General features: G+C 46.2%; 1 long non-coding RNA gene across 2 annotated transcripts; it reads left to right on the top strand.

The window, feature by feature from the left end:
* The first annotated feature begins 15,670 nt into the window (after positions 1-15,670).
* On the top strand, positions 15,671-16,954 carry LOC143441198 (uncharacterized). Of its 2 annotated transcripts, none has more exons than XR_013108429.1 (4): positions 15,671-15,835; positions 16,223-16,337; positions 16,544-16,628; positions 16,748-16,954. It is a non-coding gene; the product is annotated as an uncharacterized LOC143441198 (long non-coding RNA). The 2 variants fall into 2 exon arrangements; XR_013108430.1 differs by having other exon boundaries at positions 16,290-16,337.
* The last annotated feature ends 484 nt before the right edge of the window (positions 16,955-17,438 follow it).

Raw genomic sequence — 17,438 nt, forward strand, 5'->3', positions numbered from 1 at the left:
CACGACCACCACGTCAAGCTTTTTTACACGGGTACTGGGGCTTGGACTCAGGTCCTGATGCTTGCAAGGCAAGGACCTTTTCATTGCACCACCTCCCTAGGTCTCAGCCAGTTTTATCTTCTGATGAAAAACCTTTATACTAATCTTAGTTACGATGTTATTTGTGTATCTCTCCACCTGCACACAACTATATTTTTATTTTCTCTGGGTTACAAGCAAGACACTAAGTCCAGCTCAGATACAAGAAGATAGAAACTGAGCAAGAGAGAGGAACCCCAGGCTTTTAAAAACACAGCACACTGGGCACAGCTGGGAAGGCCTGGGCCTGCCCTCTGACTCGCTGATAACCTTCAATGAGTCACTCGATTCTCCTAGAGCCAGGTTTGCCTTCCCCTTACGAAATTCATGATGGTAGCCTCCCTGCCCCACAGCCATCTCCCGGGGCTTCAGAGGCGTGTGTCTAGAAATACCCGGAGCTGCTGGAACCTGTCAAGGGAGCCAGACTGATGACAGGAGAGCTCCTGTGCTGGTCTGTATGCATTTCCCAACCACAATTCCTTCATCAGCATGCCATGAGTGCCCCCTAAACTCAGTGAGCCATTGCTATTCTTATAGAAGGATCTCATGTTATAAACATGCTAACAAGGGCGTCAAGTGGAAGGAAGTACCACAAGGGAATGTTCCTGTAAAGTGAAGCATTATTTTGCAAAGTGGATAATTCCCCTGAATTAGCCTTTTTTGGTATAGTCAGCTTTTCACTTATTGGATTTGCTTAAACCAAAGGGGTTCTAGGAATTCCTTCCAAAGTACACACTGTTTTGGTGCAAGCGTTTCTGAGCAGACAAGTCTTCTACTGTATAGGACGTGTTCTGTTTCTGCTTATGGCAGTGGATTGCTTTAGAATTGTCAATTATAACAATTATGTCACAGCCCGGAGGGTGACTCTCTACTACTGGGGAACTCCAGCCAACTTGTATTTCTGACACTTGTGTTGGCAAGTATGGAACGCTGCTGTTTAGAGACGCTAACAAAGATGGTGGCTAGAGGACTACATACGCTTACTTGCAACAGGGTCTCATATATCCTAGAACTGTCCATGAACTTAAGAGGTAGTCAAGAATGACCTTGAACTTTTTCTTTTTTTGAAAAAGGACTTCTTTTTTTCTTTCATTTTTTCTTTTTCTTTCTTTTTTGTTTCTTTTTCTTACTAATTTTAATTTTATTTTAAATTATTGTCATAAAATATATTTTGATCGTATTCTTTTCCCTCCCTCAACTCATCCCAGATTCTCCCCACCCCCTACTAGCTTCATGCTTTAATAACCACTTGACGCTGCTTTATTTGAGTGTGAATGGAGGTGGAGTCTGTGTTTCTGTGTAGTGGTCACAGATTCACACTTGGCCAACTCAATTATCCCTCCAGTCCTGTATTGCTTCGGTTTTGTTGTTGTTGTTGTTGTTGTTTTTTATACAAAGAAGTTCAAAGATAGAAGCAAGGCATAGATTGACAGATCAATAATTAAGAACATCGATCCTGTAAAGGACCCAAGTTTGGCTCCAAACACTCATATTGGGTAGCTTACAAGCACCTGTAATGCCAAAGGGTAGCTGCCATACATATGTCACTGACACACAGACACATAATATTAAAAACAGTAAATAATAGGAGTAGGCGTGGTGGTGCATGCTTTTAATCCCAGCACTCAGAGGCAGAGGCAGGCAGATCTCTGTGAGTTCAAAGCCAGCCTAGTCTACATAATTCTCAAACAGCCATGGCTACATATAGAGATTGTGTCTCAAAACCCCCAAATAATACTAACGATGATGATGAAAATTCTTCTTAAAAATTTTTATTTATTCTTCTTTCATATATTATATCCCGATCACAGTTTCTCCTTCTCCTCTCCTTTCAGTCTATCCCCATCCACTCTTTCTCCATTTCCCTTAAGAAAAGGACAGGTTTCCCAGAGATATCAACAAAACATGGTATATCAAGTTGCAATAAGACTGGCACCTTCCCTTATGTTACAATTGAACAAGGCATTCCAGTAGGAGGACAAGGGTCCCAAAAGCAGGCAGAAGAGTAACACACACACACACACACACACACACACACACACACACACTGTTAGGAGTCCCACAAGAAGGCCAAGCTACAAAGCCGTAACATATATGCAGAGGGTCTAGGTCAGACTCATGCAAGCTCCCTAAAAACAATCCAGATATACAAATTTTAAAAGGGGGTACAGATTGAAACAGAGAATTCTTAACAAAGGAGTCTCAAGTGGCCAAGAAGCACTTAAAGAAATGTTCAACATCCTTAGCCATCAGGGAAATACAAATCGAAAAGACTCTGAGATTCCCTCTTACATCTGTTAAAATGGCTGGGATCAAAAACCACAAGTGACACCTCATGCTGGCGAGGATGTGCAGTGAGGGGAACACTCCTCCATTGTGGGTAGGAGTTCCAACTTGTACAGCCACTTTGGAAATCAATATGGCGGCGGTTCCTCAGAAACTAGGAATCAATCTACTGTAAGACCCAGCTGTACCACTTCTGGGCACATACCCAGAGGAAACCCAATCCTACCACAAGGACACCTGCTCAACTGTTTACAGCGGCTTTATTCATAATAGCCAGGAACTGGAAATAATAATTCTCTTTTTAGAAAGGAAATCACTCAATTTCTCAGTTTCCCTCACCCTTGGGAAACACACCTCCTCATTTCCCTTCTTTCCTCTCCTTTATTTTCTCTGTCCTTCTGCTTTTCCAAGTCTTTGTCTCTACCTGTCCCCTTTCTTTCTTCTCTGAGCATCCAACTAGGTACTTTCCTTCAAGATTCAAGCAGCTGTGTGCTCTATGGGAGCCTCTTTTTATAATTGTTTTAACCCCAATGCCACTCTCATCTCCCACTCAAGATGTGCTGCTTTGAGGAGGACACATTGTCTTCTCCTCGTGACATGGTTCTTTCACTCTGTGTCCTTTCTTGTCTGGTGCAGTGTAACGGCGTCCAGACGTTGTGAAGGACAGGCCAACATCTACTTTTTCTTCTGGCAGAGGGTTTGGTTCTCCTTCACTTCATACAGACACATCGCTGACACAAGGAAGTAATCTTTCTACGAGAAGGGTCATATCAGAGGACAGCTGAGGGACAAAAGAACAGCCGAGGGAGAGACGGCAAGAGCAGGGGTGATGGGTAGATCTGAGCTCCTGGCTTCCTCAGCATCTGAAGCAAGATGTATCTCCTGGGGTGTCTCCCAAGGCCTCTTCCTCCACTTTCCACACAAAGCTCTTTGGGTTGATCTTAATGTTTTCCTCAGGAACAGTGGCGTATTCTGCCGTACTTATAACAAGTCCTTCATGAATATGTTCTGCTAAGGCGAGAGTAAACTGTTTAGTCAGTTCAGAAAAGGTAAAGCTTTATTTTATAATGAAACCCACACAAACCATGGTGGTTTCTCACTTGTTTCCCAGTGACAGAAGATCAGAGAGGGGTAGCCAAAGGGAGGAGGATGCTTCTCTATTTTACTGCTCTCCACACCCTCATCCCGCCCCCATCCCCACACTCCCCTACCCCTGCTTTCCTAACCAAGGACTAAGGAATAAATGCAGGGCCTCCCCCGAGCTAAGTCAGAACTCTACCACTGAGATGCACCCTTAACACTTTTAGTTATCTTTTGAGATGAAGTCTCACTAGCTGTCCAGGCTGACCTCAAACTCACTGATTGGCAGGGACTGCAGCTTGGCATCCAGGGCCTGGGCGAGTTATGGTGGCAGTCGTTGTTGCCTCTTCCTCTTTCTCTCCTCTTTCATTTTTGTTTTTGAAACAGAGACTTGTTTTATAAGCCAAGCTGACCTTTAACTCCTAATCCTCCTGCCTCAGCTTCCTCAGTACTGGGATCACGGGTGTACAAGGCTCTACCTGGCTCAATTATGGGGTTTTTTTTGTTTGTTTGTTTTTTTGTTTTTTTGATTGAGACCATAGACTCTAAGGTGAGTCTGCCTAGATTCAAGTCAGTATTTTGACATTTAAAACCTCTGTGTCCTAGGTAAGGTGTCCAGTCTTTCTAGTTCTCACATTCTTCAAAAGGGAAAAGTGCTGTCTATCCCCTGGGTTGTCATGAACACTGAGTGAAACACACCATTCTATAAAAGTCCAGTGTCATGGTGCTATCAGTCCTAAAATACCAATGTCTTCTACCATTTGAACCATTCGTCCTTGACATCCTAGACTGTGCCGTCTTATGCTGCAAGATTGAGGGTGGGGGAATCACGAGTTAGGAGATTAAAGAGAGCTTAGCCTGAACAGAAAGAAGCACTTCCCCATGATGATGGCGACCTCAGGGTCCCATCACTGCACCTGACCTCTACTAGCGATGACGTCATGCCCTCAGACTTTACAGATCTTTTGCTCTCTGTGGGCAGGGCGATAGTAGCCCACACTTCCTGGAAAACAGTGGTTCAAACATCAGCTTCTGCCCTTCACAACATTTCAACCTCTCTGAGCCTCCATTTGTTCATTCATGAAGATGGGGCTTAGGTCACCAGCATTGGTAGAGAATTCACGGACATTTTAGGAGACCGTTTGTCCAAACAGCAAAGCTGTTTACTGAGTCCTGGCTGCAGTATGGTCCTCCTGACTCAGAGCTGGGTGAATGGTATGCTCGTGTACTTTGCACTGCGTACCTTAGACTAGGGAGGAAGAGAGTTACCATTTGACAAATTCTAATAAAGCATGGTGAGTAATTTGATAGGGGAAGAACAAGGAGCTCAGGTCCTGGCAGTGGGAGGCTCCTCACAGGCTCCGTGTTCAGAAAATCAGTTGGAAGACCGATGAGAAGTCAAAGGAGAAGAGAAAGAGAAAGCGCTGTGTACCACCATGCCCATCTTTCTCCTTTATATCAGGTGACTGAGACTGAGCAGTTCTCAGACAAACTGTCTATGGCTTTGCTCTCATCATAGACTTGGTTGGGACTTAGTAGCCTGTGAATTTATACTTGAATAAACTGGCTTAGGGTGATGATGGCTCAAATGGAGCAAAGATATGAGACTTTTTCTCCCCCACCCCCACCCCCAAATCTGACATAAAAAAGCATTATTGGCTGCTGAGAGCCATCCTCAAAGTCTTTTGCCAATTTGGGAGCCCAGACTGCAGACAAAGCCAATGTGTCCTAGAGACCAAGGGAGGAAAACTTTACAACCTAAGATTACTATTGACCTTTTGCCTAAAGAACCAATGGGTCCTCATGGTTTTTGAAACCAGTTGAGCTGAGCTCTGTATTGTTTACAGTGGACCATTTTGAGCAATATTCAAAGAAGCCATTTTAAGAAGTCTGGCTTCAGAGGACCAGAGGTATTTGTGGTATTTAACAACAGGGAGGCTACCTGAGCCCTAGGCAGAGTCAGGATTAGTGGTGAAGGTATGGGAGCAGGGATAGCCTGCTTCTACACAATAACTAAGTAGGAGACTCCTTTAAGACACGAGTCCTTGACTGGGCTTCGTGGGTCCAGTCTAATCTCTGTCCTCACAAAGAGCCAGGATTCTCTAAGGATTCCTAAATACTCACGGTCCTAACCGCCCACCAAGACACATGCACCACAAGTCTTTCACCTTGTGGCTTCTCTGCCACCCAACAGGTTTCACTGTCAAAGGAACAACTGGATTAAGTTAGAACAATCTAAGTTTCAACCACAGGTAACTAGTTGAATTAAAGTTCGGCTGTTTTCTCTTTAAGGTAATCACTGCTGTTTAACATGTAAGGTGGCCCATGTGTCCCACTGGCCCTCTTACCCCCCCAAAAAAAAAAAAAAAATTAAAAGTATGCTCTGGGCTCAATGATAGAGCATGGACAAGGTTGTGAGTTGAGCCTTCCTGTGCTGAAACAATCAAGGAAACAAGCAAAGTCCTACACACGCCTGTGCTGGTGAGATGTTGGGCAGATAAAGGAAGTTGCTACTAAACCCAAGGATCCTAGTTTAATCCCCAGAACCCACAGGGTAGCAAAAGAGAACTGACTCTGACCCCTAGGTTGTGCTCTGACCTCCACATGGGTGCTATAGTGTGTGCGCCCCAACACACAAATAAATAAACAGCAACAATCCCCTATGCACACTCTCTCCAAGGAGGAGAGTGTGAGAAGTAGGCTTCACGCTGACAACTAGGTAGAGAGATGCATCAGCATTCCATCATTTACAAGCTGTAGTGGGTCAAGTTTCCTTAACTGGGGTCTCTTCCAGTAAAGAAAGGGTTCCAACCAGTTAATGTAACTCTCTCTCCCTGCCCATAACCTCAGGAGCCCCAGCACTCTCTTCAAGAAGTGGCACATCTGTCCCGTTGCCTCTCACTGATACTCTGCAGTCTTCCTTCCCTAAGCACCAGCATCTACCCTGGCTTTAGGCAGGGCTTTGGACTTCAGAAGAGTCGGTGGCTAGCATTCACTCATCCCTGCCTGCACATTCATTCATTGGTACCTGCACAGAAGAACAGATTACAATATTCACCAGAGGGCGTGCAGGTCTAGGCTGCTCCACTGGGAATACGGCTAGACACACTCTATGTTTGTCTCCTCTACAACACTCTGAGGAAACATATCTTACTACTTCACTTACATATTTGTAAACTTTTCATTGGAAAGAAATTTAGGTTTACATAGAAGTTGAAAAATAATCCCCGTATATTCTTCAACCAACACCAACCTAAACATTAACATTTTACACAATTACAATATAGTCAAAAAACCCCAAAATAGACTGAAGATATAGCCCAGTTAGTAGAGTTCCTGTTAGCATGCACAAGCCTCTGGGCTTGAGCTCCAGTACATTATTGGACAGGCTGTGGCAGCTGTAATCCTGGCACTTGGGAGGTGGAGGCTATAGGATCAGGAGTTCGACATTACCCTTAGCTCTATAGAGAGTTGACCTGGCATACATGAAGCTTGGTACCCAAAATTAACTAACTAACTAACTAACTCAGACAGCACTTAGTTAACCCATAGAACAAATAACTAAGCCAGCTGGTCGTACATGGAACACATCTGTAATCTCAGGACACTGAAGGCTGACTTGAGTTTGGTCTAGACAACATCTTTAGTTTCCTTGAGATAATTTGAAGAGGGAGTGCTGGCCAGTTTGCAATTCACAGAATAAGCTTCCACTCAGATTTGTCCGATCTTCCCTCAAGATTAGGTCTGGGTTATATGTTTCTGGCAAGAATGTCACCATGCCCTTTTCAGAACATAGATTGAATGGTACATGATGTCAATTGATGTCATTACTTGGAATGTCAACTCTGATTATTTGATGCCGGTGGTGTTTGCCAGCTCTCTTCTCTGCAAAGCCACTATTCTTCCCTTTGCCACAGATAAATGACTAAGTCTCCCAGCCCTGGGAGCAGCTGCTTTTCATCATGGTTACTCTGTCCATCTTTTATTCTTCTTCTTTTACTCGTGTATCTGAGGCAGGGTGTTACGTAGCCCAGGCTACCCTTGAACTTATTATGTTGGGAAGATTGACCTACACTTCCTGACCCTCCTGCTTTTCCCTTCTGAGGGCTGAGACTGCAGGAACACACCACTGTATTCAGCTTACACAGCACTGGGCCTCATGTGTGAGACATCAGCACTTAGCCAGCTTCTGCTCACCAATTCTAACATTGATTGAGTGGCTATGTGGTGTTTGCCAAATACTAACTCTATTACCACATCTCCCACAAGAGTAAGAATTGGAATTCTACCATAAGGAAGGCCTTGCCTCTTCTTTGTCTTAATTTGAATACCTATTTATTTATTTATTTATTTGATATTTTTGCCACTATAAGCTCTTTGAACACTGAACCCATTTATCAGAGGAGAAAACTGAGTGTGACAGCTGTTAGAAAAGATGCACATAGTCTCAAAGCTAGCATGAAAGAGACAGCTAGGTTTGTTTATTCTTGGGCATTGACAGTTACTGAATTCCCGGGCCTTAGTTACCGCATTCTCTGGCCTTCTTGAGACTAAAGCACAAGGGTCTCTAATTCAAGTCTCACTGGGGCAACTTAGTGAAAAAGAAAGCTGGCCTACAGCTCTGTGTTAGAGTGCTCACCTGCCTGCCTGGCAGTGGGACCTTGTTTCAATCCCCAGAACTGTTAAATTAATACTAGGAGTTCCTAAGACGTACACTTTGTAACAAGCCAGTCCCCTCATTGCTTTAGGACTGAGAAGTTTCAACTGGTAATAAATGTAACAATCGTAGTCTCAGGGACATTGGCCTCCTCCCCATCCTCTGCCTGGGTTCTAGCTTCTTCTTCCCATGCTGGTTTTGCTTTGGTAAGAAAGGTCAACTTGCTATAACCAGGCATGGTGGCCCTCCCTTGCAGTTTCAAAGTGCAGGAGGCTGAGGTAGATGCATCACAAACTCCAGGGCAAATCGGGCTGCATAATGAGACTCTGGGTCAGACAAAACAGCAAAACTTACCAAGTGGACAATCACGAAAATAAACAAAGTATTCAGAAATACATACTTTCTGTGGCTGCCAATAAATGAATGTGCCGCCTGGAATTAGCAGATGAGGTAAGGATGACATCTGGGTACCGAGTGTCAAGAGCCTTAAGCTTTTATATAAGAAGGGAGGAGCCTTTTAACAGTGCCCTATGCATCTTTAAGATGGGACCCCAAATAGCTTATTCTGGGGCATTCTTTGAAGATTACAGGAGCTAAGGTTGCAATAGGCCAAAACTGGAGTTCTCAAGTAGAGACTCCAAAAAGGCTAAATACAAGGGCAGTCACAAGGCAGTCAATGCTCTTACAAACAATGCCGGAGACCTGGGACTTAATCCTTAGGGCATCTTCTCTCCTTCTGGAAATTTAAAGATGCATCTCTCTTCTCCCATCTCCACCTGTAGCAGGTACAACTGATCTGTTCCCATGTTTTAGGCACAGATCTGAATCTGGGGGACACTTGCTGAGATGTCTAGGATCCTGTGTCCTGGAACAAGGAGCTGGAGCAGGGACACATGGTCTGTGGCAGAGGTATAAGCAATTTACTAAGAAAAAGAACAGTTCCAAACATGGATGTGAATGAGAGAAGCCAGAAAAGTTGATGCCACTGGCCCTCAGCCAGGAGTATTGCATTATGGGTCTTTTACACGGTCCCTGCCCTCCCTGGGAGAGCTCTGTCTTTCACCCCATTGCTGTCCCATCCACAGTACTGGTTCAAGTGCAGGCAGGTAACACACTTGGGACCAAAGAGACACAGGTTGTTTGGAACCTTCTAGAAGAGAAAAGCTCCTGTCTTCCATGTATAGGCCCAAAGGAGATACTGCCTCTGTTTTTCCCCATTGATGGACACCATGGCAGCCAACTTGCCAGGAAGAAGCTGTTGCTGAGAGGTGGGAACAGGCTGGGCTGTGTCTAATTCCAGGCTGTCACCTGGACTGTTGCAAGACACATTCTTATTCAAAGTAAAAAGACAGCTTGCAGGCTGCGCATTCTGTGGTCTCAGAGCACCCCAGCACCTCCCCGTGTTCGCCAGCCACTAATCTCCGCCCACACAGGGAAGGCGAGCCACAGTAGATCCTGGGGCCTCCCTTCTGCTCCCTCAGCCAGGTGAGACCTCAGGGAGGAAGCCTGGCCTTAGCACCAGGATTCTGTGCTTTCTATTTATCCGTGAAATCGCTTGCTTCTCCTAGTTAGTGGCAGATCTGCCTGTTTGATGTTAATGAGTTTGTGAACCCAACAAAAACATAAAAGAGGAGGCTCTTGCGAAGAAGGAAAATAGAAAATAAAGTGGCATCAAGACAGGACTCGCTCGAGATCCGCCTTGAATCTCGCCAGCCCTCTTCCTTTGGCTTCTCAACGGGGCCCCCTTTCATCCAATGGAAGAAATCAAGATAAAATGCCAGTCTGGTGAATATTCTGCAAAACCAAACCACTCTGATTAGTCTGGACAAAGAAAATGAAGAATTTGCCTGATCAAAGTGAGCTCGACTCCCCCTCAAGCCTCACCCACCCCATTAGGCCTCCTGTGGACAGGAAAGGCTGAGCTTTCCCCATCAGGGAGGCCGCCACGTTCATTTTCAAGCTGCCTCTTGCACACGGGTGAGTCTTAGCTGTCTCCTAATAACCCACTTTAGGACACAGACGTTCTGATCTGATATTATTAAATGAAAGTGGTCGCTTTCTAATCTGGGGAGAATGGGGGCATTTGTAACAGCCAGAATCAAAGGCTGGGCCTCTTTCTGTTCCTAATTATCAATAGTGTTTTATAATCTTATTAATATTGATACACAGTATACTGAGGACCTGTTAAGGAGGAATGTATGTGGAGGATAATTAACAAGACCCGAGTCAGATCAATCGCCTATTTGACAGCCAACGGTGTGTGGCTTATAAATTATACATATTCTAGGTATTGCTCAAAATGTTTAAAGTTTCAGTCCAATCCTTCCACTCCAAGCTCTCGGGGAAGCTTGAACCTAGAGGTACTGTCCCCAGCCTACTCGGAGGAGCCTCCTCTGCATACACAGGACTTGCCTTCATACTTAAAAATCAAAGGGTTCCCATTCCTGCCAGCTCCACACGAGGCAAGAAAACACGCCTTTTCCTTGTAAAGTGCAGAAAAACAAAAGGTGAGATCTTGTAAGGAAAGAAATGATTAAGAAAAGAAAGGTAATTTGCCTTTTGATTTCCTAAGGAAGGTAGCCGCCAGCCAAGTGCCTCAGATGGCGGAGCTCCTGGTCTCCTCAATGCAGTAGGGACCAACGTGAGATACCAGGCACAGTGATGAATAATCTCAAGTAGTGTGTCTGTTTGGCTGGGCTCAGGAGCTTAAACTATATATACTCTTGGACAAGTGTGTGTGTGTGTGTGTGTGTGTGTGTGTCTGAGGATGTGTGTGAATGTGTGAGTGTGTGTGTGTACATGTACATGTCTGCAAAGCTATCATAAAAACAATAAAGAGGACTTTACTCAGGAGCCCTGAAAACAACGCACCCAGTCAGACCATCACCTATTACAGAGATTCCCGAGGCAGGAGGATTACCACGAACTGGAAGCCAACCTGTGCTACATACTGAATTCCAAACTAGCCTGAGGTACACAGAGTGAAACTCTGTCAGAAGGAGAAGGAAAAGGAGAAGAAAGCCATCAACCAGAAGCATCCACACCTGTGTTTCTCACCCTGACTGTGAGGGACCCTTGTACATGTTAAGGAGAAGCTAGTTGATTCCATGGAGACACTAAAGAGCTCTTTGTACCCATTTTGCAGAAGGAATTATCTAGTCTGTGACACAGAGAAGTTCTCTGTGAGCGTTTCTCCTTTTGTTTCTACCATCTGTAACAAGAGACACAGAAGCCGCTCTGCTAGATGTCGTCAGAACAGAGTGACTATGTCTGGAAGCTTGTCCACAGTCCACAATCGTGTCACTGTGAGCCCTAAGCCAAGGCTGGCTCCCGTGCACACAGAAGGGAGCCAGCCTTGCTCATCAGCACACACGTCTCCCTGTTTGGTTCCTGCTGGACCCCCCCCCCCCACACACACACACACTTTATCTTTATTCGGTGTCCCATGTAATCCATTTGCCTTTCCCATCTGCTTCTGTCCTCCTCTTTCACGCTGGCTTCTTCTCTGGAAGTGCCTTTTCCTGCTGCCTCACCTTTTGGAAGCACCATAATGAAGCCAGATGTCACATTCTCCAAATGGCTTCCCTGGCCTTTTAAAGCAAACGTTGCTTCTGTCCACTAATCACATTTTTCTTGTATTGAAAGCATTGGAACCTAATCCAGTTCCCATGTTAAAATCAAACTAGTTCTTCTCTCTCTCTCTCTCTCTCTCTCTCTCTCTCTCTCTCTCTCTCTCTCTCTCTCTCTCTCTCTCAGATATTATCTATCCCAGGCTTGTCTGCATTTACCATGCAGCTGAGAACATCCTTGATCTTCTGCCTTCACTTCCTGAATGCGGATATTATGGACCACCTAGAGCAGGGCAGGGGGCCAGACCCAGGGCTCTGTGCAGGCTGGGCAAGCACAGGCTACTAACTGAGCTACATCCCCAGTCTTCTGTGTTCTGAGACAGAGTCTCACTAGACAGCCTTGCTTGGCCCAGAACCCACTACTTAGACCAGGCAAGTCCCAAATCCAGCCATCCCTCTGCCTCTGTCTCTGGAGGGCTGGGGTTATAGGCATGTCTGGCTCGTTTGTTCATTTCATCTCCTGGCCCCCACCCATGAGCAACCACATAGACATTCAATGTCTGAGGTTTGTTTGTTTGTTTGTTTGTTTGTTTTTGTCCTAGCTCAAGGGAACTGCCCTGCACACTATGCTGGTGTATTCTGTTGCCTCCACAGTAGATAGGGAGATGACCCCAGGAGCTTCCGTTTATTGAGCACAGATCCTGGGACAGGAGCTTTCTGAACTCTCCCAGTAGCCTCTTGTGTTGGACCTAAGACATGCTTCATCTAGCTGATAACACACCGATGACTGCTATGTCTTGTCTCCATGCTCCTCATCATCAGCTGCACCATGCTTCCCAGAAGCCCTTGCAGTCAGAAACCATGTGACTGGCTTCTGTGGCTGACTGGGGCTGAGACAGCAGGGTCCAAAGGGAGCACAAGCAAGCCAAGGAAGCAGAGTTAAGAGGCTTCATTTTGTCATATCCTGTGAGTCAATGCAGTCACTCCGTTGCTCAGGTAGAAGAAGAGCCCCATCTCTCAAAATATTGATGGTCTTTTAAAAATGTGATGGCCTGTCTCCATGCTCCAGAATGTCGGCTGCAGCATGCTTCCCAGAAGCATCTGCAGTTGGGTAATAAACATCACAATGGCAACAAAAGTAATTCTTCTGTAGAAAAAAAAAAGGCTTGTATAATAGTGCAACAGTAGGTACAAATAATTCTGGAGGAACTGAATTGGTAACAGCAAATATGCATTCATTCATTCATTCATTCATTCATTCATTCAGCTGTTATCCATTAGGAAGCTACAAGGCACTAGGCCCTCAGCAGAGATAATAGCCTCCTAGATAGTCACAGAAGACACAGACCTGGATCTTCTCTTGCTTTTGTCTGCCCTGCCATGTGGTTGTGAAGGTGGTTCTGGCTTATGAACCCAGGCCTGGTTCTGATCCAGATATATATCGATGCTGGCCTCTGGAAGAAGTTAATGGTGACACAGAGATGTGCTTCCCCACCCTGGAGAATTCTCTTTACAGTGAATATCACTGTGGTCATTATTTTTAGGGAAGAAGGGCTGTCTGAGTTATCCTGAGGTCCCTAACGGCCCTCTGCATTTGGAGAATGCAATGGATGCTCCAGAGAAAGCGGAGTATGGGCTATAGCCATGGAGAGCAGGCAGAAGGAGGAGAAACGTGGGAAACAACCTGCATCACATGATCACAGAGGACCAGAAATCCCCCATCCTGCCCTGCAAACTAGAAAACCAGGAAGGCTGACATCATTAAGCCCAAACTCAAGACCTGAGAACCAGAGAACGCAGGTGCTCGTCCTAGTCTAATGCCAAAAACCTGAGAGCCACCATGTCCAATCTCAGTCCCAGGAGAAAATGGACGACAAAGGAGCAAACGAACGGGCCCTTCCTCCATCCTGTTGGCACCTTCGGCCTCAGTAGATTGGAGAACAGGACATTCATTCCTAACCCCTGACTCATGCTAGTCTGCTCTGGAGACCACCTCCTGCTGACACACCCAGAGGCATCTCTTAGCTCCGTGGTGCTGACAACTGAAATTAGCCCGCACATAAAGAGATTATGGGTTCCAAAGTTCCCTCACTCCAGTAGTGCTCTGAAAGCTTGCCTGCAGCCCACAGGGAAGGAAAGGAAGAACTTAGAGAGCTTGCACTAAGGGCTTGCCCAAGCCACCTCACTGGCGGTGGCTTCTAGAATCTCTGTTAGGCTTTGTGTGGGGTTGTTTGTTTGTTTATTGTAATTTCATTTTTTTAACTGAGATACTGTCATCCTTATTTCTGTTTAGGGCATCCTCTCAGAAATATTTGGAGGGTGTTGTCAAAAACACTGTATATATGTATCAAAATATCTCACTGTACCCATAAATATGTATGAAAAAGTGTCAATTAATTTTTAAAACAGAGTCATCATGGCCCAGGCTGGCCTCAAATGCAATGTGAGGTCAAAGGTGACCCTTTGCTTCAATTTAACTATGTGTATATGTGTCTGCCTGGATGTATGCCGGTACACCACACGAGTGCCTGGTGGCCAAGAAGTCCGAAGAATGCTTCAGATCCTCTGAATAAAAATTATGCATGGTTTTCGAGCCATCATGTGGGTTCTGGGAATGGAACCCAGGTCCTCTGCAAAAGCAGGAAGTGCTTCTAGACACTGAACCATCTCACCAGCTCACCCCACTTCAACTTGTAACTCTCCTGCCTCCACCTCCAAGGGGCTGAAACCACAGGTGTGCATCACCAACAGAGCTTGGTCTCTGTGGTGCAGAGGGTCAGATTCAGGGTTCCCTCCTTTCACCTTCCCACCCACGTGAAAATATTTTTAACTAAACCTTTCGCTAAAACACCTTTGAACTTCATGTAGTCGCTCACCTAACCTAACCCCAAAAGAGATGGGCCTGTCCCATCATCCCCCACACACACAGCGACTGGGGGAAGGGCGGTTGGAGGGAACAGGATATGAGTCTGGAGACTGAGCTGAGGAAGGTAGACTGGGCATCTCAAGGTCACACAGCAGAGCAGGAGATTTTGAAAAAGAAACACAACCCCCACCAGTCTGACTGGAAACCAACTGGGGTGTCACTGCTATGGCTGCCCCTCTTCTACCACTGGCTTCCGCCTTGTACTCCGTTGCCCCCCTATTCTGAAAGCAAAGCTTGGAAAAGGACCCCCCTCCACCTCCCCGCCTAGGGTGCTGAGCCCTGGCCTCTGCTAGGATGGATGTTCCCTCGTTATCAGCATGGGGAATGGGTATACAGACGGATGGTATCAATTATACATGATCCGAGGCTAAGCCCTGTGCCCTGGGAGCTGCGTGGAGAGGTGCCTCCCAAGGAAGAGCCTCTTAACTCCTTCCCTGCTGCCCGGGAACTGCTGACAGAGTTTGCGATTAGAGTTGTGTTGGATGCCTCTGTCCAGGGGCTTGCTGTATGGAGGTCTCCGTGCTGGCCTCAGCCCCCTGACCTTGGTTGCATATTCTTAGGCTCCTTAGAGCTGCTCCTGACTTTACACAGGTGTAAATCAGGCCATTAGCACCTCCTGCCTCGGCCCAGAGGTGTGCCCAAAAGGGGGTTTAAAGGTGACAGGGTTGGGGTGGGGAGGAAACCGGATCAATTTAATGTTTAACCTTGGTGACAATGGGATCAGGAATCTTCCCCACCCCCACCCAAGTAGCTTCTGTGGAGAGAGTCCATAAAATACCTCAGATAAGGGAGGAACTCGGCGGGAGGAACTGGGTGACTAAACCACATATCAGATTCAAGGCAAGCAACTCTGTAGGGAGGACATAGCCCTTGCCACCAGCCCTGTCCCTAGGCAGTGCACCCTTCCTTGGTCTGAGAGGAGAAACCCCTGACAATTCTGCGAACAGTGTTAAATGGCTGGGAAGCAGAAAATCGAAGGGAACATAATTCTGGTTAGGGCAGGAGAGAGGAGAGCCATTTCTGGTAAATAATTAACAACAAAACATGTTTCCCTTTAAAAAAAAAAAAAAAAAAAAGGAAAGAAAGAAAGAAAAGTACCCAGAAGAACTTTCAACTTCTCTAATTTGGAAAGTCAAAAGTTTAACTGGGCGCCAGGAAGCTGTTGGCCAAACCCCGCTTCTAGCCCAGTCATCCTGGCAGCGTGGGAGTTGTCACTCAGCTCTGACCACCTCCCTCTTGGTAAGATCTGGAGTCTCTAGATGGCAACAGCTGATGACATCTGGCTTCTCTGGGGTGTCCCAGGAAGGGGGTGGGACCCTCAGGTCTCATTCTGAGTGTCCCCGAACCAAGTGTGTTCTCAGGCTCATGACAAATGGAGATAAACTGGGACCTGCAGCATTCATTTTAGAATTCAGTCCACACAGGGTCTCCATTCTTTTTTGGTCACATTTACTATGTGCCCTCACCCAAGTTGTTTCCCAGTCCTGGCCAGTTTACTTCACTATTGGTCTGAGTCGAAACTGCTTTTACAGAGTTGTCGCTTGTTGTGGGGGTGGGGCGGAATGGGATGGCACGTGATGCCTGTCTGTGCGTCACGCTTTTCTGACACCCATTTTTGAAATACAGCTCAGAGTCTGATTGGAAAACATTCCCCATTGAATGACTTACCGTCTGTGCCTCTTCCCTACTACAGTAGTGTAGCTGCGTAGCAGCGATCCGAAGCTTGCAAAGCCTAAACTACGTAAGTATTGCTCATGACACTGCTGACCTCTTAGGTCAGTAAAGATATAGCTCGTCTTCACGAAAGCATTGCGTGTAGACGAGGCACTGGCTTGAGCATATCACCCTGCCCTGGCCCTCGGTTTTTAGAAGGATACTGCTTGCCTTACTGGTGCCCACCGATGCGATGCTCACAGCTCCTGTCTCCACCCATCCTCTACTCTCCAGGGACAACTTTAGGTCCAGCCTTCTCTTTGCTGTTGACAGCACTACAGCTGAAGAGGATGGAGTCTCTGGCCTTTGTTATGGTGAGGTAAGAAACAAACGAGCCAGGTCTCTTCCCTGGACCGAAGTTAACGAGGCTGTGCAGCAGCTTTTCTCTTCCCCAGACTTCAGTCAACGAGACTGTGCAGCAGCTTTTCTCTTCCCCAGACTTCAGTCAACGAGACTGTGCAGCAGCTTTTCTTTTCCCCAGACGTCAGTCAACGAGACTGTGCAGGAGACAAAGCATCAGGAAAGACCAAGAGAAACTCAAAGCCTTCTTGGAAACAGCACTAAGTGCACCAACTCCGAAAAGCTTCCCAAAGTCAGAGAAAGCTTTTGCTTTGGTAAATAGAGAGAACTCCTTTCATTAACCCACGTTGGCTAATAGTGTCCTTTCCTTCACCTAGTTTTTGCGTTCTTGTCAAGAAGACAAGAACTCACTCGATCCACACAACCACTCTGGAATCAAAGTTGTCCTTTCAAATTTGTCACACAAACAATTGGGGATAAAATCTTTGTTCTCGGGTCCAGGCAGCCAGAGTCTCCCGGTAGCCTTCCACTCCTGGTGGCCACCTATCTTCCTTCCCTCCTGCACGCAGCCCCGTGTGCTTTCCAACAGCGGGATTCAATGTGCAAAACAGCTACAGAAACTTGAAAGGGAGCCTGGCCAGTCGTGCTCACTGGTACCTCTACCTGCCCTCTCTGGTGGAATCTCTGCCTCAGGTACTCTCTTCCTGGCATTTATCCATCAACTTCAAGATCACAAGGCCCACACACCAGTCCCATGACACAGCCAGAAATACCAGTCCAATTTCAGTTCCTTGCAGCCACACTGAATGGCTCACAACTGCTTATAAAG

This window comes from Arvicanthis niloticus, chromosome 1 (assembly GCF_011762505.2).
Source record: "Arvicanthis niloticus isolate mArvNil1 chromosome 1, mArvNil1.pat.X, whole genome shotgun sequence".
Lineage (NCBI taxonomy): Eukaryota > Metazoa > Chordata > Mammalia > Rodentia > Muridae > Arvicanthis > Arvicanthis niloticus.